Source organism: Pezoporus occidentalis, unplaced genomic scaffold (assembly GCF_034315485.1).
Source record: "Pezoporus occidentalis ecotype Australia unplaced genomic scaffold, CSIRO_AGI_Poc_V1 ctg19, whole genome shotgun sequence".
Taxonomy (NCBI): domain Eukaryota; kingdom Metazoa; phylum Chordata; class Aves; order Psittaciformes; family Psittacidae; genus Pezoporus; species Pezoporus occidentalis.
In genome coordinates this window covers 9,414,915-9,437,426 of record NW_026913748.1, presented here as the reverse complement: position 1 = coordinate 9,437,426, position 22,512 = coordinate 9,414,915, and the positions used below count along the sequence as shown (strand labels likewise).

At 42.0% G+C, this 22,512-nt stretch overlaps 1 long non-coding RNA gene across 1 annotated transcript; it reads right to left on the bottom strand.

Moving 5' to 3' along the window:
* Nucleotides 1-5,148: 5,148 nt before the first annotated feature.
* Nucleotides 5,149-12,038, bottom strand: LOC134162638 (uncharacterized). Its single transcript, XR_009964386.1, has 2 exons — nucleotides 11,843-12,038; nucleotides 5,149-6,027 (listed from the first exon to the last, which is right to left on the bottom strand). It is a non-coding gene; the product is annotated as an uncharacterized LOC134162638 (long non-coding RNA).
* Nucleotides 12,039-22,512: the final 10,474 nt, after the last annotated feature.

The window sequence follows — 22,512 nt, the reverse complement described above, 5'->3', positions numbered from 1 at the left end:
GCTGAGTGAATGAGGAGCGCAGGGGTATCAAGGAGAGACTTCATGAAAAATGCAGGTTCTTAAACGTCGGTGGCAAGGCAAGACAGCGGTTAACATTCTGCTGCTTAAGAGCATTGGATTATTTCCAAAAGGATGGAGCAATGGAGAGCAGCGTGTGCAGCAAAGAACAGCAAAATGAGACCATGGTGTGCCTGGCAGTACGAGCTGGCATGTGAAGCTACAGAAATTATTGCAAAGTGTCCTATTTCTCATGAAGTCAGATGCACAGCAGGAATGTTGGCACTCCTGATTCCAGTCTCCGAGCAGCGTGTATCATCGTAGCTTATTGCCAAACACCAAGTTTATTAGCATTATAGAGCCAGGAACATGCATTTGTATCCCTTCTGTCATATTACATCTATGGGGTTAAATCTTGCAGTTTGTAAAGTGGAGCAGACTAATTATCATATGTAAGAAATGACTAAAATCTGACAGTCACATGTCCACTGGGAAGGACAGCCCATAAGATAACAATGAGTGGAAAAAAAATTGCTTTGGGGAAAACATTCCCAAATTCTTGGTAATTGTCGATGGTGTGCTTCTCCCTGAACTGAATATTAGTCCCAAACAGCAGAAATACTTCTGATTGATGCATTTCAATATCCATTGTGTTTGTGCATCTGTCAAAGCCAAAGCTGTGTGCTTGTCCTCTCAGGTGTGGTCTGCTTTAGCTGCCCGTACAATGATGGCTCATCAGAGCGATGAAGACCCCCAGTACACCCCAGCCAATGCTCTGAGGATTGCTTCATCTTCACTACAGGACTCTTTGGCAATGTCCACCTTTGCTTCTAAAGGGAGGCCTTTCTTCCTTTCAAAACCTATTAATTCACACCAGTTTGCCCTGAGCTTACCATTGCCTAGTCCCCATCCTGCAACAAGAGGGAAGCGTGTTGCAGGAGAGACCAGCACTGTCTGCCAAGCACTTGGAGGCCATGTTTTGAACTATGGCTGCTTTTAAAATGGAGAAGTAGCAGAATTAAAAGAAGGGTCTGAAAAGACCCCTCTTTGGTAACAATACACTTTGGAGAGGAAGACAGTGTGCCATGTGAGAAATGTGTATGTGCCCCTCATGAAAACATGGGCTTTCTGGCATAGGTTACCTGGTCCCCTGGCAGTTGCTGAACACCCCTGTGCTGGCTGACATGAAGACACTCCACCTGAAGTTTGTCACTTCACAAGCAAGATGATTGCTAAGATTTCGGGTGGGGATTTTTCCAAGCAGATGTTTTTCTTCACTTACCATTTGTTTTAATTATTCCTGATGTTTTTGCCTATCAAATTGCAGACTTCTTCAAAGGAAAAGGAATAAGCAGTTGTCATAACAACAAAGCTCTTCATTACCACAGGAACCTTTGACAGCTTTATTTAAAATATTAAAAAAAAATTAAAAGAAAAATCCAACCAATTATTTTTATCAGTCTGATTCATGTTCCTCTTTAAACAGATTACAGTGTGTTCTCTAACAGTTACACTGTGAAGGGAGCATGGCATGCATATTTATTGTCGTGTAAACTTTAGGAGGAAAAAAAGAAGTGAGTTTGTTGTCTTTATAAGCTTCCTGTGGCAATAGCTCACCTTGACTTTAAATTGGAGTATATGATGTGAAACTTAAAGGTGGAATTTTTCGTTTCTTCTCTTACATGTGAAGCATAATTAGCATAGTCTGACATATAAATATCAAATTGGTCATCCACATGTTCTAGACAATTAAATCTTCCATTTGTCAAGCCAAAAAAAAAAAAAAAGGACATCAGCATCCTCAAGATAGGAGAGATTTGTTTGCTAAGAGGTTGAGGCCCTTTACAAAGTTTAGAACTGACTTCTGGTTTCAATTTCCATTTCTCTGAACCTGAAGGAGAAGTGGGGGAAAGATGATCAGCTGCTGCTGTGCCACCTTAAAGAAGAGAAAGCCACAGGGAGATGTTGCTTACTGCTTCCCCACTCCCAAGAAGCAGCCAGTTAACTGGGATGTTCAACCTGCTGGGGCAGGAGGAAGATGAGGCTAATCCATGGGCAGAACCCTGCCTGGCCAAAGGAGAGCGGGAGCCAAAGCTTCCTTGTATTTTTTCACACAAAAGAGGTAAATAGCTCCCACTACCTCCTGTATAACTTTCGCACTCAAATTTGAAAGATGCTTTTCTTGATTTTACATTCTAATTTTTACTATGAAATAAAGGCTAAATGCTTTTCATCTGTTCTAGGCATTTATAGTATCCTCAACAAAAGGATTTTTTTACAGCAAAGTGAAGGATAATACTGGAATTGTTAAACTTGTATCCCTTAAAATAAGTTACATTTTTCCTCAGTTTGAACAGAGATGTTTCTTGCTGGGCGTAATCAACAACTTAATTCTCTTCCTAAGCCAAGGAAAGAATGAATATCTGCAGAGACCTATCATTCTGTCTTCCATCCATAAAGGAATATAAATAGCAGCTGTTGCATTTATCTTAAGAAGATGATAGCTGCAAATTGCCTTGTCTCGCAGACACTTCTCCTGCAGATGTCCATAATTCCCTGTCATGATGATGACCATGAAAAGCAAGGAAAATCCCAGGCCGGACCCCTTTCCCACAAGAATAAATTACTTAACGTTAGGCACGAGAACATATTACTTAACCTCAGGGATGTGTTGGGACCCTGGTATCTGGCAAGTTTGGGGCAGAGATGTTTTTGTTTACTTTTTAAAAAGGACTAACCACATACAGAAGAACTTGTTTTATTCCTGAGAGGAGGTGATGGGATGCTTTGTGTGTTAGTTTCCTTATAGCCTACTTTATCTACCCACAGCTGGGTTTGACGGCTTCACTCTGATGGGAAATATGGCTGTGGCTCTCCTGTTACATGAGATGGTGTAGGTAGTTATTATTTAATTATGACAACTACACACATACAAGACATTGCATTAGGAAACATGCATACACCATCTGCTAGATACCATGATTTAGCTGTAGGCGTACAAGAGCAGAGTCTTATGAGCATTAACTTTATTCTAGGAGACTATAAATGCGGGTCTCCTTGCACAGCACTGCCGAGGGAGGCATTCAGGGGAAGAACATTCTTCGGTGATGTAGTCATTACTGTTTCAGCCAGACGTTAATTTTTACAATAAATAAGCTTAATCTTTTTATGCAGATCATTTTAGAAAATAAACAGGCCATTTTTATGAGCTACTTAGAAGTGGGGCTGGGATGGGATTTGCGGTAAGATCCTGACGCTACAAATTGTAAGCAATTTTTAATTCCTGGGGAACTACTGCAGATCATTATTTGTTGTTGGTTTTTAAATAACTTTAAAATGCAACATTTTTGTGTGTTCCAAAGCATTTAAAAATCAGAAACATTTCCTGACTAAACTAATTTGCTGATTACTAAAGAAAGAAGACAACTGTAATCTATGCATTGAGCTTATAATTTTAACAGGGGAATAGCACCATCTTTGATTGCTTCTGGTGAACTTGTATGAAAAACTGGGCATGTGGGAGCTGGAAGGGGAGAGCCTGACCACTGACCTTGGAAGCTTTCCTTGGGCTTCAGTCTGGTCTCCTCTGGTAGCCATCTTTGTAACTTCAGCAGAGGCTAGCAAACAGCCGGCAATTCAATTTTGGTATCTTTAACCACTGACCTCAGTTGTAGAAAGAAAGTAATAATGCAATTTTGGACTCCTGAGAATATGACTATGCTGCCTTACATGGTCTGTGAATAGTAATTTATAATGATTGTATGATTTTTATGTGAACTGGAGGAATAATGTGGCTGTTATCTTAAGGATAATAGAGATGTTGTCTTTTTGATGTAGCATTAAAGAAAGAATATCACTAGCCATAGTTAGTCATTTAATGTCTTATGAGCAAATCTTAAGCGGGTACTAACTTAACCTTCTGGCCAGCCCTGAGATGAATGCATTTACAAAGCAGTCTCTGTTTTGACAATGGATATGATACCATGGCCTGCTCAGGAGGTTTCACAGGTTTGGTGAGACTCTGAAGAAGCTGAGCTATTCTAGCCTGGCTTTCAGAAGAAAAATGTGGCCTGTAGTTTGGGCTGCTGCTGCTGACCTTGTGCGACATGGGCTGAGTTCACTAATATGCCATGTGTTTGCCTGTAAGCCTGAGCTGACAAACCTGTGTAGGCTGAGCCTTCATTCCTGTCTTGTAAACAAGTTGATCTCATATTCTTAAGAAATCTGGTTTTCTCTTTAACTGTGAAAATGATGCTTGGGCACTGTGGAAAAGGGGATCACTAGAGTAGATTAGTTTTAGCTGCATGCAGCCATGTGGTTATGTTGCTTCACCATAAAAGCATCCCCATTTCCACAGCTACAAGTTTATGTAAAATATTTCCATTCCTCACGGCACAAACATTCAGTAGGATTGTATTCCTCTTCTTGCTATCCACTGAGCAGCTGTGTCTCAGCATTTCAGAAAGAAAAATATAATATCAAGTTTGGCTTTATTACTGGAGCTTAAGGGAATTGCTGTGGTTTTTGACCCCCACATTTCCCATCCATCTAGTTAATACTACTTCTGCAGGATATAGGTTCCCACATTTCATCAGGCAACAATCCTGGTTTGCCTGTCTACCTCTATATACCTCAACACCTAACACAAACATCAACTAAGGAGCCATGTTAACAACCCAAGCCATGAAACCAGCACTAGAATAAACTGGCAGCTAACTGAAGCTGACCCTAGGGACATAGCTGGTATCTGCTGAATGAACAACACTCCCTCCACATCTTTGGGTAGAGTCACCCTCGATTCTTTAAAGTGCGCAATGGTCCAAAACACTTACTTTAAAACATTGGCTTTGAAATAAATCAAATTCTAGGCAAAAGAACAAGCACATGAAAACATTGGTAGTTTTGTTTGCTAAGGTAGGTAAAGGGGTTTTGTGGGTCTTTGTTTTACAATGTAAATCTAACCTAGATGAGAAAGAGAAAGAAAATGTTTTCATCACAAAAGCAACTGTAATTCCCAATTAAGCAATGCCTAATAAATGTTGGTATTGTTCAGTTGTTGTGGAGGCCACCACTAACATCACACAGTGTGCAGGCCCCAAAGCTCTTGTTTGTTTCTAAAGCAACCAGGTCACACCACTCAGTTCCCCCCGGTTTATTTAAATCTGTTACTTTATTTCAAGTGCTAATTATCTCTCACAACAAACAGAGCCTTGTCAGCTGCAATTACTGGCATTACAATAGATTATCAACAGAAAAGTGTGTCTTGAAGCAAGAAGTGTTGCCTTGGTTACCAAGCCAAAATGCTCCTGTATTGCATCTGTAGCCACAATTTGCTGATTATACCTGAAATATTTCATGAGCGAGGCCCCTCTTTTCCTCCTAAATTAGTACAGGGCATCGTAAGCCAAATTTTACCCTACAGAGTTGTGATTTAAATCAACGGACTGTGCAAGTTTGGAGCTGGTGGTAGATTATCCTGAAGGCAAAAGAAAGGGTTTACATTTTGCATGAATAGCAGGGAACATATTTTGCTCTTGGAGTTAGCATACACAGGAATAATTCTTCTAGCATCTTCACAAGTGTTATGCCTGACTCAGAAATGAGAACAGGCTCTTGTCCAGTAAATAGAAGCAGGTGTGCTTCATAAGGCCGTTCTCCTTCCTACCAACCACTCCAACACGTGTGAAGAGCTGGCACTGGCTAGGGAGCCTTGGACTGGTTGTAAATGCAGTTTTCTGGATAGTTGTGAGATAGGGTTTTGATTGGACTTGGCAGAAGGAGAAATGTCAGCCTTGAAGGAAGCATGAGTTCAGGCGAGAAGTTGGGAGGTTGGGTACATCTCTCATCCTGTGTCACACAGCCAAAAGTTAAATGCCTTTGGTTGCCTAAGAAATGTGTGCTTGTCTTTCATTCCACGTATGGTTGCTTAAAATAGGAGGGAATCAAAGCTAGTAGAGATATGATGCCGAAACTTTGTAACCGTGTCAGTTGAATGAAGTTTCAGGACTGCTCAAGGAGGCGGATCGGCCTCTAAAAAGGAAGATAGAAGAAGAACAGAGATGCCTAAGTGATACTTCCGTTAAATGTAGTCGAGTATATCTTAAACTGCAGTCCTAAATAGCATCATTTATTTGGAGCGCCAGCATTTGACTCATAATCTCCTGTGGACAGTTTTCTCCTTACAGGCTTTGCGAAGATCTCATAATCAACTTTAATGCACAGTGAGCAGCTTCTACTCTTGAAATATCTGAACAGCTCTTTGCCTAACTTTATGGCTAAGCCTGATCAAGCAGGATCTTCAAACAATATATTCATAGAATCATAGGATGGTTTGAGTTGGAAAGGACCTTAAGATCATCTAATTCCAACCCCCCTTCCATGAGCAAGGACACCTCACACTAGACTAGGTTTCTCCAAACCCCATTCAACCTGGCCTTGAACACTGCCAGCGATAGGGCAGCCACAACTTCTCTGGGAAATCTGTGCCAGTGCCTTACTACCCTCACAGTGAAGAATTTATTCCTAATGTCTAATCTAAACCTACCTTCTGTCAGCTAAAAGCCATTCCCCTTGTCCTATCACTACACATTCCTGTAAAAAGTCCCTACCCAGATTTCTTGCTGGAGGAGTCTGAAAATCTGTGAATGCCCACCAGATTTGGTGAAATGGGGTGGAAGCCTCTGCTTTCATTCAAATTCTGTTTTTCTGACCCTGTGCAGTGACTTGATGTTAGGACTTTTGTCCAGAAAGGAGGAGCCGTAAGTGCTTATGGCATTTAGTTTAAAAGAGGGAGTCCTGAGTTCCAGTTCCTTCTGTATTTTATCTACGTAAAATCCATGCAATGTAAAATAGATCACTTCCTAGGAGAGTGCACTGGGACCAGACTCTTGCTGTCAGAGGAAAGCTTGCAATAATAATCTGAAGAGTCATGGTCCCTCTTGCTTATGCCCATTTTCTCCTCTCTCCTTGGCCAATTAGTACTGAAGCTCTCTGGCTTTTCAGAAGAGGACTCAAGTGCTTTCCTTTACAGATGTGCTATGGTACCAGCACACCCATATCAGCACAGTGTCACTACGATGCTGTCACCTGGGGTTAGGGTAGGACATGAGGATCTGAGGCCCCTTATGATGAGAAAAGACTCACACCCAGATGTGCTGGATCTCAGCTAAATGCTGTAACGCTGTATAGCCCTGCAGATGGTGTCAGCAAGCACGGATGAGCCTAATTTGCCTCTTTGAGGCATGAAGCAGAGTTATCACAGCTCAGCTGTGCACCGCGTGGAGGGCAATGCTCCCTTGTATTGCTGGCCCTTTGTCACCTAATCTTGGTCAGCTGCTCATCTAGGATACTGCTGGCTTTTTATGGGTAGTGCTTTGGTACCTGTCACTCTTCTGGTTATCTTAGGGGGACTAGTAAATGTCAGGCAGTTGGGTATCTGAGCTACACAGCCTGTGGGATGCTGCATGCAGCTTCTTGATCCTGCAATAGCAGCACAAGCCAAGGCACTTAGTGATGGTTTGCTTAAATCCTTTTTTACATATATATCTTAAATTCTTAACACAGGACTGGCACTGCCTTACACAGCTTATTTATTCTGTGTTTGTAAGTAAGGTCTCACCTGCTGAAATGACTTGAAAAATAACCATCCATGTTCATACTCCTCTTAGTTCTGCAGTGTCAACACAATTTAGAGAGTGAAAGTCATTCAGTCCCTGTCTTGTGTGCCATCCACAGAAGCCATTTGGGATGCTCCGAGTGTGCTGCGTTTGAATGACAGCATTACACAGCCATTGCCGGGATGGCCAACAGGGTTCCAGTGCTAGGACTGAGAAGGCAAAGCTCAGCTACTGATCCAAGCCTGGTGAGGAGTTGTTGTCATCAAGGAGCAGTTTATTGGCTCTGGCTGATGTTACAGAAATTGTTGATGCTCTCTGGCTCTTCCTTTGGTAGTATCAGTAGAAATCAGAGGCTACAGAGGACAAGGCTCTGTAGTTTCACAAGGCCATCTGAATCTTTTCCCAAATTCCACAAGTCTGGGGGGGATCAGAGAAGGGGTGTGATTTCTCAGGAGGGCTGGATCCATGGGACTGCTGAGAACAGTAAATCATCACTGATGGAAATATCACATTTGAACCCATCAAAAACTACTTTGAGGAAGATGTTTTTATTTCAGCTTTAGAATCACTATCTAGGAGTAAATAACAGGGTTTGAGGGGGGTTCTGCATACCATCGGGGACCATCCTCCAGAGTTGCCTCTTTATTCGTGTTTCTCATCCCCTCAATTTTTACAGCATGAGCACTGATCTGTACTCACAGCAGGAGTAACTGGTTTCTGTTTATCCAAACCCAAATGTAAATATTTCCATAAAGATAAAATTTTAATGTAGGGCTTTATGACAAAGGCTGTTATTTCCAGGCTGCCATTAACAAATCCATGTTGCTGTGGTTTAAAGGGAAGATTTTAGAGCCGATGATAAAATGTTGAAATCAGACACAGCTATGAAGACTTGATAATAGCTGAACTGGAGAGAGAAGGTCCTGTCAGGGCTAAAAAAGCAGACTGAAGGACTGGAAACCAAATATGCAAGTGCACAGCCAGTGTCCAGCATGGCAGCACCGTCAGAGCATCATCGTCAGTAGCGTAACAAGGCTATTCCACAGCACATGTTTCTTTGGGTCAGCACAGGAAGTGAATGGTACTGTAACACAGCTCCTTCACGGATACATTTTGGCTGCTTCAAAAATTAATTCATTAATTCTAAATAAACAGAAGTTTAAATAAAAACAGACTGCTCTAGGAAGTAACTGGGACAGTGGGAGAGTGCTGGGGAGGAACAGTAGCCCAGAAAGAAGTCTGGGCATCCAGAGAGGGACAGGATTAAGGTTAGTCCATTATGCTTTTACTAAAATTAGACTCTTCCCATTGTTTTCCCAACTTGAGGTTTTGCATTGTTTTCGATAACACCCCCTCTGATGCCCTAAATATATGCTTGGGAGGTAACATGGATTAATTCCTACCAGCCCTCGATATTTTCTGTGCCTGGCAGCGCTCCACATTGCAGAGGAGGGGGGTAGCTGACCTCTGTGTGTGGTACACAGGAAAGCTTGTGGGTGAAGTGGGCATAAGCAGGTTCATGTGATTGTTTAGATATGGTATTTGAGTGGCCTCTAATGCATTTTGTCTGCATGGAGCCAGCCCTGGAATATGTCTAAATGGCTCCTCTACTAGAGTGCAACAGGTTTTGACAACCACCGGTGCTCAGAGGAAGAGCAAATATATGATTTAGACCATTGTCCAGGACTTTTTTTCACAAAGAGAATTTTCACATTGCAGAAATGTTAGGTTGAAGATGATAGGATGCTGACTGCAAAATGCGCTATTCCTATTATTTGACAATGTAACTATGGCTATTTACCAACCCTAGATTGCCAAACCACAAAGGAGCAAAACTACATGAAACACTTGGCACGTCTAACATAAAAGTCTGTTTTATCTGAGGCTATGTTACTATATTTTTAAATTTTATTAAGAAATAATTTATTTGTCCATTGTTGGCCTTAGAGATCAGTGGTTCTGCAACTCTGTTTCTTGTTTCCATGTAACCATGCTTCAGAGAATTTTGAAATTTAATAAGAGTTAAGGGGTAGTGTCCTTATGCTAGTCAAAGAAATTATTTCTGGTGATTTAGTTAGTAGCAATGGTGTGGTCTTCTTGTAATCATACACCTAGCATGGAGAATGAGGTGGGGAAATTAATCTGTATTGCACCTTTAAAATAAGTGGGTAAATAAACCCCAAAGAAACTAAAGCCACAAACAAATTTTAGACATTCGTTTTCTGCCAAGAATGGAAGTTTGAATGAAGATGAGAGTGACAAAAACACTGGAAAAGTAAAAATAACCCTATTCCAATGGATAGTTTTCCTGTCATAGACTAAATTTAACAGCATGGCATTGTGTGAACACAGAACAAAGGGATCTGTTTTGCACCATAACCTTTTCAATAGGACAAATGTGATTAAAAAGTGCAGCCAGGTACTTTGATTTTCTTATTTTACTACCCTTCTCCGAATGTCCTTTATTTGTTATGCTTGTTTTTGCATTCCTTACAACCCCCAAATTCCTCAGCTCCAGTAATTGGGGGCACATGTGAGCTCTCAGATCAGGCCTTCGCTCTACTTCCTATGGAGTATGCTGCCTCCTCAGACGGGGAGCTCCTCCAGAACAGAAATAACTAATGATAGTGTGACTACTTGAAAGCCACATGGAGGGAGGAAAGAGATGCTATTCACTTTGGCAGTACAAATAAAGTGAGAGCTTGCTTTCTACAGGCATGTGTGGGAAGGGCAACAACAGAGCAATTACATGGTGGGTGGGAAAGGGGATTTTGTCACTTTGGCAGTGCTGACAGACAGAAATAAACTGCTTCTAGGGGGATAGCAGGGTAAGAACTTGCACATCAAGAGCATAAGCAGAATTAAAATGGGCCCTTAAGGGGATTTATTGAGGGCTTTTTCTTTTTTTTTTTTAGGTGCCTAAGGCCCCTACTATTTTGTTGTGTGCAAGTCAAGAATCAGGAGCAGGGATAGAGTGAGCAAGTTACATCCAAACTAATAAAAATAGTTTTGACTGTGAGAATATGATTGCAAACCTTATGCAGTGATTACAGATGTGGAAGAACGGCACATCCAGCATCTAGGACCAGTGAGGAAAGGAGCTGCAGTCAAGAAAGGAGCATGGAAGAAACCCCCTTCCCTTTTCAAACCAGTAATGCAGTCCCTTTTCTCTGTTTTGTGTGTAAAACAATGCCGTGTATTGGCCATGGTGTCAGAGAGGTACATGACACATTGCCAGGATGAGGATGTAAATTATTTGAATTAATCTCAATTCAGAAGCATGGGCACTTGAATGCTAACTTTTTCAGCAGATGTAATCATGCTACTCTTACTTCTGCTTGGTTCTCTGGAATCCCATATTAGTCATATGAAGGCAGAAGGCAAAGCCTGCTCCAGTTTGACTGGAAGAGGGGAGCAAAGCATAACTGTTCTGTACCCACAACTGCAGGGTGCTGTTGGCTTTCTGCAGGAAATAAATAATATTACCAATACAGGTTTCAATAGCAATGGGATGTTGATGTGCACATTCTGGTCATGGAGACGGTTTTGCTTCTTTTTCATGTTTTTTTCTCTTAAAAATAAAACAACCTGTGATGTCCACAAACATTGATTGGCAGGGACAGTCACAGTGCGATCATTCTGAATTGGAAATAGCAAATTGCTGCAAAAGAAATGTAAGAAATAGGACATATGGAATACATAGGGACATGTTTATGCACCACAGGTTCATTCCACCCATCTCTGTCCCTTATGACCACATCAGGGGGAGGCCTCTGATATAGCAAATATAGCAACATCCCTCTCCCTTCCTTTTCCAGAAGTGATGGAGGGAATGTCAACCTTCTTTTCCAGTGCTGAGTGCTGCATAGGGCTGAGTAGCAGCATTTCCCTTCACACATAAAGCATATACTGCTATTTTACGCGCTCTAAGTTTCACTCAAGACACCGACAACCAAATTTCAGTGGCTCATTGTTCAGCAGCACCAAGACTGGGCAACTCATTACACTCATTTGGCATAATGTTGTTAGTGCTTGGCTGCCATGCAGTGTGCTACAGCTGAAAAAGAATAAGCCTGCCTTCAGCAAGACAGCCTAGACATTTTTTAGGTGGCAGATGATCGGTGATGTCACATAAAATTGACAGCTCCTCAGACAAAAGGAAGAAGCTTGACTTAATGAGTGCTATGGGTGGGTGTATAAGCAAAGACTTTTCTAAGAATTATCATTACCTGGGAAAGGCAATTTTCAGCTGAACTGACATTCCAGTAATTAAGGGCCCAACGCAGAGAATCTTGGTCATTATAACTATTTAAATTTCCAAATTGCTTAGTTTAGAACTGCTTATGGTTGAACCGCTACTGACAGCCCCATCACTTTGTATTCTCAGACAGCTTGATTGGCAAATTGATGAGGACTGTACCACGCAGCCATGGGTCCATCTTAGTGCCAAAAATCACTATCTGGAGTAGAACAACAAGTAGCAACAGCAGCCAGATCAAATCACAATGAATCCACATTTTATGTTCTCTTCTTGATAGTGTATATGCATGTTAAAGGGGTCAGAGTGTCAGATTCTTGAAAACCATGGTGTAGGATATCATCGTATTTTAGTTACTCTAAGTCATCAGTGTATGCTTTCTATGAGACTCGTTAGAATCCACATTGTTGGGCTAATACAGAACTTACTTTTTTCCTGGCTTTCTTCCTCTGTGTTGACAGCCGCAGGTGGACAATGCTTTTCAAGTAGTGAACACTATTTTGTGGTTGTAGGAAATTTTCTCAGAGATATGGGTAAAAGAAACATCTGGACCTTCTAAGGAGATTGCATCGTGTCTTAAAGCAACTCTGACATTTTGAAAGTGAACCTTTCTATGTCCTATCTGCCAGCTGTTTTAATTGTCTTGTCGTACCAAAGTCAAAGAGACTGTGAGAGACAAACTATATTTTTATTTTAACAATTTAGAAGATTTTGTGCATTATTCTGCAAGAACGGAGGCACTGAATCTCTTCTAGCTTTAGCATGTTGGCCTCCTTTTCCCCCCCTGTAGGTATGTATTAACTTACAGACTTTGCTTTTGTTCTACTGACTTACTTAGAATTCTTTTTAGTCCCTCTTCCCCTGTACTGTCACTCTCGATTCACAGTTGCTAAGCGTTGCAAGAGCTCACCAGAGGGACACTCTCATAGTGTGATTTGCAAACTTTGAAATAGCACCCACCAGCAGAAGCACCATATGCTACAAAGTTGTACAGTAAACTGACAGCAGTGTTTCCTTTATAATTTGAATCTCCAAAAATGTCAGCATTTTTCACATCAACAAATGCCTCGCAGTTTGCAGTGCATGGCTCTTTCCTCTGAGTGGACATTAAATTGTGCTAATTCTGCTTAAATTTCTACAGACTTTATTAACAACAGCCCCATTAAAATAAATTGATTTTTATTATGGTTAACTTGTGGTTTTGAGACAAAATAAATCTGTGAATTTTCTGAATGTGTAGCTAAGTCATTGGGCTTATATACTATACAAATGTGTGTGTAGTTTACAGCATGTGGACTTTGTGGCTCTCCATAACATTGATAATCCAGTGCACCCTCTTTGGTAATAAAATAAAGTACCAAGGAATAGTTTTTTAATCAATCAAAGGCAAACTTCACATAAAACACAAGCTGTTCCCTTTGTGGTTAATTTTCATCCAGCTGCACTTAAGTACAACAGAGCCAGCAGAGAAAACTACTTGGCAATACTTCCTAATTAGGGGACGTTAATTACAGCTAAATACTATACAATTTCTATGTTATAAGAGTTCATCTAAATCAATGTTATTATGGTACTAAAGGAATTAATAATGATTTCATACTTAGAAGCTGTTGCCAAACTACCCATTAGTTCAGAGTTTAAAATGACTTTACAATGAAATCTCTAAATCTGCATTACATAAAATGCAGACAATCACACATGGCACTTCTATTGTGTATTAATAACTGTGCCTGATGGCATCCTGTTTTCATGCTGGAGTGTTGATGGGGTGGAAGGGAGGAAAAGGCCCCGCGAGACAAGGCGTACATCCTTAGTACATCCTTGCAAACTGTGAAAGTGAGATCTTTCTCAGAGAATGGAAATCAGTCTGTCCACTGGGAGATTTGATGATCCCATGAAATTTGATGGGTTTCATGGGATGGGGGAAAGGCAGAGCCACCGTCAAAACCACAGATACCTTGTATGCGAGCAGTTCAGATTCTAACACTGAAATACCAAACTGGAGGTGCGTAGGGTTGTGAGATGGGATCACAGCCCCTCTGTTTATGGAGGAACATGGCCGGTCCCAGGCCACTGTTTCAGACATGCTTCTCCACTGATACACATTAAAATGTCCCTCATTGCATCTACTCATATTTTTGGTTTAAATACAATGCAATGATTAAATCACTTTTTGCTGCATCTTGCATTTCTAGCAGCATCTGCCTTGCTGAAATTATGGCTTAGCATTTCTAAATCAATCCAAATTAGAAAAACGGAGGAACATTAACCTACTATGCAGATGGAGAATTTCTCTCAGGTTATTTCTCATTAAATAGGGATCCACATGTGCCTATTACTGTCATAGCAGTCACTGCTCAGCAGCTTTGTCAGTAAAATGAGAAGAGGGATGAAGGCCAGACTAGATGCACAGAGCAAGCTAACACCTGGTCTGTACAGAGGCAGGGAAACTACTGAGCTACAAGTCTGCAGTGCCTCAGCACAGGCTTTGCAGAGAGGGAGCTTGAATGGCTTAATGCCTTCTTTGTGCTCACTTGATTTGAGACAGCTCCAGTCCCTTCAGTTTCCCTCAGCCCGATTTGTACACCTTACAGTACTCTCTTTGTGCTGCAAGAGCTCATTGGTCTTCTCACCCACCCAGAGTTATTGCTACCCTCAGAAACACTTAGCTGTGACTTTCATTTCCTGTGCCAGGGGGAACTTATCCCTAAGTGTCCAGCTCCTTTTTATCACATTCTACTCTTTTTTGTTCAGCGTGGTGTACGAGGTATGTTATGTGTAAAGAGATAGTTGCACCTGGGGAGGTGGGAGGGGTGTCTGCTTTACAGCTTCATTGGTTTATTTCTGGAAATGGACAGAGAAAGATTAGTGTTGTTGCAAGGAAAAGCTGCCCAATTCATATGTTTTAAAGCAGATCAGGATCAAAGCAGGTTATTGATCAATTAATGACATGTAATTAACTGGCAATCAGTGAGTTATACATCCAGGCTCAATATCTGCAGCACAACAGACAAACCATAATAAAAGATGCTTATAAAATGTAAATAAACACTTGCAAATTCAAGAAATGGCTTCCATAAATAATCCCAGAAAGTTTTAACCCTCTGCCTTCCCACCACATCCACCCCATGGGAGGGTGAGAAGGGACCCCATAAGGTCACAGAACACCAGCCTGCAGTGCAGATCCCCACATGTTGTGCCCCATGCTGTCAGTCCACTCACAGCATCTCTGGGGATAGGGCTCTGCCTAGCCTTGGTGGAGATGGGGATGTCAGTGGGTCTAAGTGAGTGTGGCCCCTAAAAGTCACATTCAGCAAACACATGCAAAGTTTTATAAGACAGCTCCTGAGCTGCTGGCTTTGAAAAGCCAACCTCCAACCAAGATATACAAGCTGTTTTGCTGTGCTGCCCCAGGATGGGAGCATCAGAAGGATTAGTAGATAAATGTAAAATTAACCCTAAGAATCCACCTGTGGGAACATGTGGAGGAAATACTTTGAGATCAACACAGGGGCCCACAATCACCTACAGAAAATAGGCAATGCTGGGAGATGTGTAAGCCTTTAATGGAAATAAACACCTGTGCAGACTGTTTTTTAAAGGTTTGTTCCAGCTATGCACAGAAGCGGTAATGGTCAGACATTGCTAATCCGAATGTACCCAAACCAGCTGACTCTGCTGGGTACATGTGCATGGCATCCCGTGTGGGACACCCCAGTGCCAGCCCAGAAGAACAAGAGGCACAAGGCCAAGCACCTGAAGACGTGCCCAAAGTAGAAACCAGGAAGACAGTGATGCTGCAAGTAAGTTTGTGTCCACGGCCCTGGGTGTCGCTGCCTTGGACCAGTATTAAGTATTGTGCCCATATCCTGGATATGCAAGGTATCCAGGCTTTTGTTCATGCCATTGCTGCTATTCTTTAGCTATTCTGTCTGTAAACTACAATCTTCTGCCTTTCAGCTTATAGTGGAAGCAATTTTGTTTAAAAAAAAACACAACTATATTAGTACTAAAATAATATTTTAGTGAAACATTTAGTAATATTTACAAAAGATCTACACTAACAGATAGTGCTGCATCTTTTTACATATGGAGCAAAGGGTTGACTTGCAACAGACTGCTATTTTGATAAGAATACCTTCTGCTTAGGAACTATTCTTAAGTTTATTTTTGAAGCATTATTCCAAATCCATGTTATAAAATGTTTATAAATGCACTTAGGAGCATGGTTATGGTATAGCTGTAAAAGAAAAAAAAACACCCCACAACTGGGGTGTTTTTTGCATACTTAAAATATCAGAACGGATTTGCAGTTCTCTTACCCTTAGGCTGTGCAAAGCTAACCCTCACAATAGGGGTGCTGGTAAAGTGCTGGTATTCCCTCCCCCACAGTGCGCTCCCAGGGTGCTTGCTTTTGCACCCTGTGTAGTCACAAGGTAGACCAAGAAATCCGGAGGGAAGCAGAGTGGGTCTGTCACCTTAAGGATGAGAAAGGAGATGTTCCTGTGACAATAAAAGCACTCCTAAGTGCACCTCCAATCATAAATCATTTTCAGAATTGCTCCTGGCTTTTTAATTTCTTTCATTTGGAGGATTTATAGCACGCTGATGTGCCAGAATGTTTATTCCATGGGCTGCCTGTCACGTGGTGCCCCATTGGCAAGGCACCAGGCTCTGGTCCACGTTAATCTAAACCTCTGCAATGATTGTCTGCGGTTTCTAACAAATGACTGATAACTCTGTGTGTAACTCCTGCAGTGATTAAAGTTAACTTCGGTACAGAGTGCAGGCTGTTTCAGCCATTTTTTGATGGCTATTTGCCATTCTTCCTTTTTAGTATTGCCATCAGTGAAACAAAAAGCTTCTTGTTTGAAAATTATTTATGGAGTGTTGCAGTGCTTTATAAGATTTTCATACACCACTCTGTGAGCTGGTATCCTTTTGGATTAGACTGTACTCTCAATTTCAGTCCATGGATAAGAGCAACTTGATTTCTTTTCATAGTTTGCAGCTCCAGAAACGCCCATGAATATGTATTGAGTCTTTCAACACTCCTTTGTGAAGGCTTTTAGTGAAGACTGTGCAGAATCAGAGAAGTTAAAGACATAGCGGACCCGTTAGACCATGTAGCCCATCTGCCCCCCCCCCCCCCCAGGCTTGTGCTCTTTGAATGAAGCTGTCTCATATTCGGTCGGTTCCCAACTGAGGGGCTTCTGCTGCTTCCCTGATGGGCTTCCAAACAGCCTCACCTAACTACTTACAGAAATACTTGCTGGTTCTCACCCTAAATTGTCCACTAGCTATTTTTGCCTCGTGCACCAGATATCAACCCATTATTTTGAATCAAACCATTCTCCTCCATTGCTGGAATTCACATGTACCTCCATCAACACACTATTGCATTAGTGACACGTAAGGGCACTAGCCAGGAACAGCAACACATGGCAGCAAGTGCTTTGTGAAAACAGAACAAAACAAATCAATCCCTACCTCACGGCTTAATTGCTCACATGAATTAAATTTACAATGTGTACGACAAGAAACATGGAATAAAGGAGGGTGAAGCATTTTAAAGTTACAGAACACTAAGTACTTAGGTTGCCAATGCCACCATATCTCAACCTTTGTAAATGCTGCTTTCAGTGACAATGCTGTTGACTGGTCTGTCTGTCCATCTCTCTTCCAGCCATTCCCCAAACTAAATTCATGAACAAGAGATTAGGCCTGTGAACTATTTTCTTTTGGTCTCGGTATTCCTCCCCTCCTGACGAGGCATCGTGTTTCTGGCAGGTTCATTCCCACTCTTCTTGCCCGGATCACCTCACTCCTGCTGTGTAGCTGCCAGTTCTTGCTTCTGGTCTTCTGAGGCATCTCCCCCATGCTCTTTTCCTTCCACTTTTCCTGCTCACACTGGCACTCCCTGTTTCCTCTATTTCTCTAACCTGTGTCAGATTCTTTCTCTCCCTCTGGTCTGGCTGTTGGAATTACTCTCCTTCTGCTGGTACCATGCACTATACTAATGCCACGAAAGGCAGGTGTCGAGGATCGGGACCATTCTGCCCTTTGCCACAAGTTCGTGCTCTGAGATGTGGGAATTTCACAAAGCTCAACTGCCAAGGTTTCTAGGTGTGGGCTAAAAACCACGACCCACTCAGCATTCTTATTTAGCTTTATTTTCTGACTCTTTTCTAGAAGAAAGTTCAGCTGAGGGAAACATCTATCCAGAAAATTTCAGTCCAAGCAATTAGCTTGCCAACGCCACAATCAGAGCATAATGGAAAATATAACATTTATGACTCTTGTAAGTGGTAGAGACTCTAAGTTCTGCCTAGAATAAGCCTAGTTTCTAAGGAAGGATTTAAACCTCTATTTGTGCTTTGCTCACGCACTTCACTTCTCTGGAAACATACCCTATTGACCAATTATGCTGTGTTCAAACACACAAGCAGCAATTAACTTACTCATCTGCCTCACCTGTCACACGTGTATTTAAAATTCTGTCCTGGCATCTCTGCATTTCTTAATCTCGTCAGCAAAACCCAAAGCACTGATGTATTCTGAGGCGCTGTGCAGTTTTTCTCTCTCCCTGTGTTGCACCAGTTTCACATCCCATTGAGTTCAGGAGAGTTACGCAGCAGGAAATTAAGCCCAAAGTACAGATACAGGTTTAAATCCGTTTCTAAACCACTGTAACACACTGCTCTGAGGCCCTCTAATGGAGACAATGGCAGGCTCATTCAGCAAAATGAAATTAAATTAACGCTTAACAAAGAAATTTCCTCTGGAGGAGGCAGCTCTGAAAACACGTGCTCAATTAAGAGCAGACAGATATTTTCCTGCAGCTGAAGTGAGTTTCATTTATGTACCTATTTGTTCATTCAGAGCAGAAGGTCGCAGTTTTCTCTTTAGTGAGAACCAGCGGTTGGGGGCTGAATGAAATCAGATTAGTGCGAAAAGCGCAAGTGAAACCTCCTGGAGACATCAGCCTTCCCACCTTGGCTGGGGAAGTCGTTGCTGCTGGGGACATTCCTGCTTCTCTGCTGCGTCTTTGAGGTCGGCAGAGGTGGTGTGTGCCCAGTGAGCGGCCATTAACACCTACCGACCCTACCCTGAAAATGTGGTGCTAATACAGCGTGGTTTGGCTGGAGCCTAACACAATATATTTAACAAGTAGTGTTTGTTGCTAGTGTACCCATTTCACCCTGACTGAATGCATGAAGTTGCTTCGGGCTACATCCGCTACTTCCTCTCTGGCAAATCCTAACCCAGTGTTAACACCAAGATGCTCCTGCTCATGAATGGTTCTGGTTAGGAGGACTCCGCACTGGGACCTTGCCTGGCAATTTCAGGACAAGCTAAGGAAAAGTTTCAGAAATTGTGAATCAGTTTTGCCTTCAGTCTGCTGGGGATGCCTTTTGGGATGCCCTTCTGCCTCAGCTGCCTGCCTCTTCTTTAGCTTCAGCATCATAAAGAAATACAAGTTGCTGGAATTCGGCCAAGATAAAGGTAGGGGAAAGTAAAGGTATTTTTCTAAAACACTGTAGGAATCTACCTGCTCTGGTTCTCATTGAGCTCTTTGAGTACATTGGACATTCACACCAATAAGGCAGCCAAAGATATTTGCCATTTCTGATTCCCCCTGTAAGTTGAGGCACTAGTTACAGACCTGTTCCTTGAGCTTTAACCAGGTGCAGGGCAGGTCACTTTTCAGACCATGAATTCAGGAGCCATACTGAAGCACATTTAGCAGAAGAGACCCAGGATTACAGTTTTCTACAGAGTGGCACTGGTATTTTTGTGAGTACTTGCTATCTCCAAGGATGGGTTTGGGCCAGCTGCTAAGTACGGAAAAATGTGCTTTTGTAAATGTTCCTCACTTTACTGTCAACAAACACCAAAACAGCTCGTTCAAAAGTGCTGCAGAAACTAGAATGAAGTCCCTGGTGCCTAGATCAATAGTACAGGGGCATTACTGGATGATGTGATCCTACCAGATTGCAGGGTTTATTTTTTTATAACATTAGAGGACTCGTCAACCCCGAAGGGACTAGAGGAGGGAAGACGGATAGGATGAAAACAACCGGATGTGCAGCACCACAGGTTTAAAGCTCGAAGTCCCAGGGCTCTGCACACACAGTGCATCTGTTTAACATCCTTGCTCCTTCTGGGCTTCATCCTGAGAATTGCTCCAGCACCATGTACTGCAGAGCATCCTCCCCCCCCCCCCCCCCCCCCCCCCGAGTAGCATTAGGCTTTTCTTAATATTCAGAGGGAAACAACAAAAGTTCCCCTTTTCCTTTACAGCTCTTTCACTTTCTGCCTAATGAAGGTGGAATATAAAATGTTGAAGGAAAAAGCAGTTTTTCCCCTACAGTAGAATTTCCTTTTCAGTTATTTTTAATCTGACATCTGTTTTAACATGCACTCACACACTACACTTAATTTTTTCCCTCCCTTGTGTTTTATTATTTACCTCCTGTTCCAAAGAGATCACAAAAGATTACACTTCTGTGAAGCAGTAACAGTGATGGTGATGATGTCTCTTACTTCTCACAACTTCTTTTTTTACCCCTCTGTTTTAACTTTATCTATATCATCCTGTTACTGCCCTCCCAGAGGCCTCATTACAGTCACTGTCAGATAGGGTGATGGCATTCAGTGGGGTTTGTTGGAACTTTTGTGCTAAGTAGAACACAAAGCACTTCTTGTTCAGAGCCTGGATAGTCGTCCTTTGCTCTGGTTCAATTCAATGCCTTTCAATAAGGTAGAGAAAAAAATCATGCTCTGGGTCAGTCAGTGCCTGTACTTTGAAGAAAGCCCAAGAATCTGCTGAAAGCAGCAGAAAGCAGCCAGTGCTGAGACATGCTTGCTTTCAGCCAGGCTTCTGACATGATGCCAGCTGAATGTTTCATTTCCCTTGGAAATGAAGATAACCTTAATCAACTTACGTGTAATTAAATTAAATCATGGAAAATACGCTTTCTCCAGATTCTCCTCGAAAGCTGGTTGCTCAGGTCTGAGCATTAGAGTGGAGAAAAAAAGTCCTCGATGGACCAGTAATCACTACAGACAGTTTCAGCACTTTCTACCCTCAGGGCAGCCTCTCAGGCAGTAAGAGCACGCACTGGTTCGTGCAGCTAGCAGGCACGATGGTAAGCCTTTGGCAGGCTCCTCCATCATCCTACTTACTCTCTAGATTGCGACAGTGGCAGGGACCCCTAAACTGGGGGACTGTCAAACCGGCTTTGCCACTGGCCTTGACCCAGATATATGAAGTGGTTGGCTGGTTTGCTTGTTTGTTACTAATAAATAGGTGAGAACACATGTAAGTCTTTGGGCCCCCAACAAAAGAGGGACATGGACCTGCTTGAGTGAGTCCAGAGGAGGACCATAAAGATGCTCATCCACTTTGGGGGTTGGTTTTATGACACTGTACTGTATGGAGATGACGGTAAACTCCACCAGCTGAGCCTGCAAAGTTCCTTCCTCTACTCCTCCCACACAGAAAGCAAGACTTGAAAAAAAAACAACTGTTGTCAATTCTGGCACAAACTCCTCAGTTTATTAACATTCTTTAAAGTATCTTTTGTTTTCACCTCAGCTAAGGTGATGCTTTTACAATTCAGTGTTTTCAAACACTCCCTATGATCTTGGAGATCTGAAAACTGTAATGACTCAAGAAAGCTTTGCTTTCAGAAGACCAGATTTTCTACAACTTCCAAGACTTAGCAACCCACAAGATGTCCTCACTGATCAAAACAGAGTCACTTAAAATCACCAGACTCATTAGGAATGGCTAGAGCATCTTGTTGGCACTCCTTCATTGCATCAATGTTAACTTTCATTGAAGGATATTAAAACAACTTTGTCACACTTTCTCTTGCTAAGTGGTTACTGTGGGTCCTCAGAGAAGGGGAAAGATCTGCCAATTGTCTAGAACTGAGGAAAGGTCTCTATAGTGTAGTTGGTTGGGACCTGACAGTCTCCCATCACTTGCTTACTCCTGCTTTTAGGGAGTGCAAGGATTCCTTTCTTGATGCTTTTCTTTCATTCTCTTACCACCTCTTAATTTAGCACAGTTCTGGCTTTCTGGGATTTTTAATAAACATGGTAAGCCAGTAATTTTGCCTATGGTGTCTTTGAATATTAAGAATTCTCTTATCCTTGGTTGCCCTCTTAAATAAGGACTGACCAGATGGACAATTCTCTTTCTCTTCTTGGCAGGTTACATCTAATTAAAGGCAGTTCCTTCTTTCCTTCCACTCCTACCACATGTTATACACAACATTCAGACATCAGCACTGGTAATTTCAGCAAAAGCTCACCAAGATTTGGATAAAACATGCTGTTGTTGTTTTGTGTCTTTTTGCCCCCAGGGAGCCAGGAAGCCATAGTTCCAACTGAGCAAAACAAAATTAAAAGTAGATCATTTTTTCTGTCTCAGTAGCATGTGCTATGGTATATAATGTATGTTCCCTGCTTCACAAAGGAAATGAAAGAATGAACTTAATATGACTGATGAAATGAAGATATCAAAGTATTACTTGCCCCAGCTGATACATACACTTCACATATAATTACTACTTAATATCTTTGTTTCCTACAAACCAGGAAAAAAAAGCTTACTCTCTCTCCCAGTTC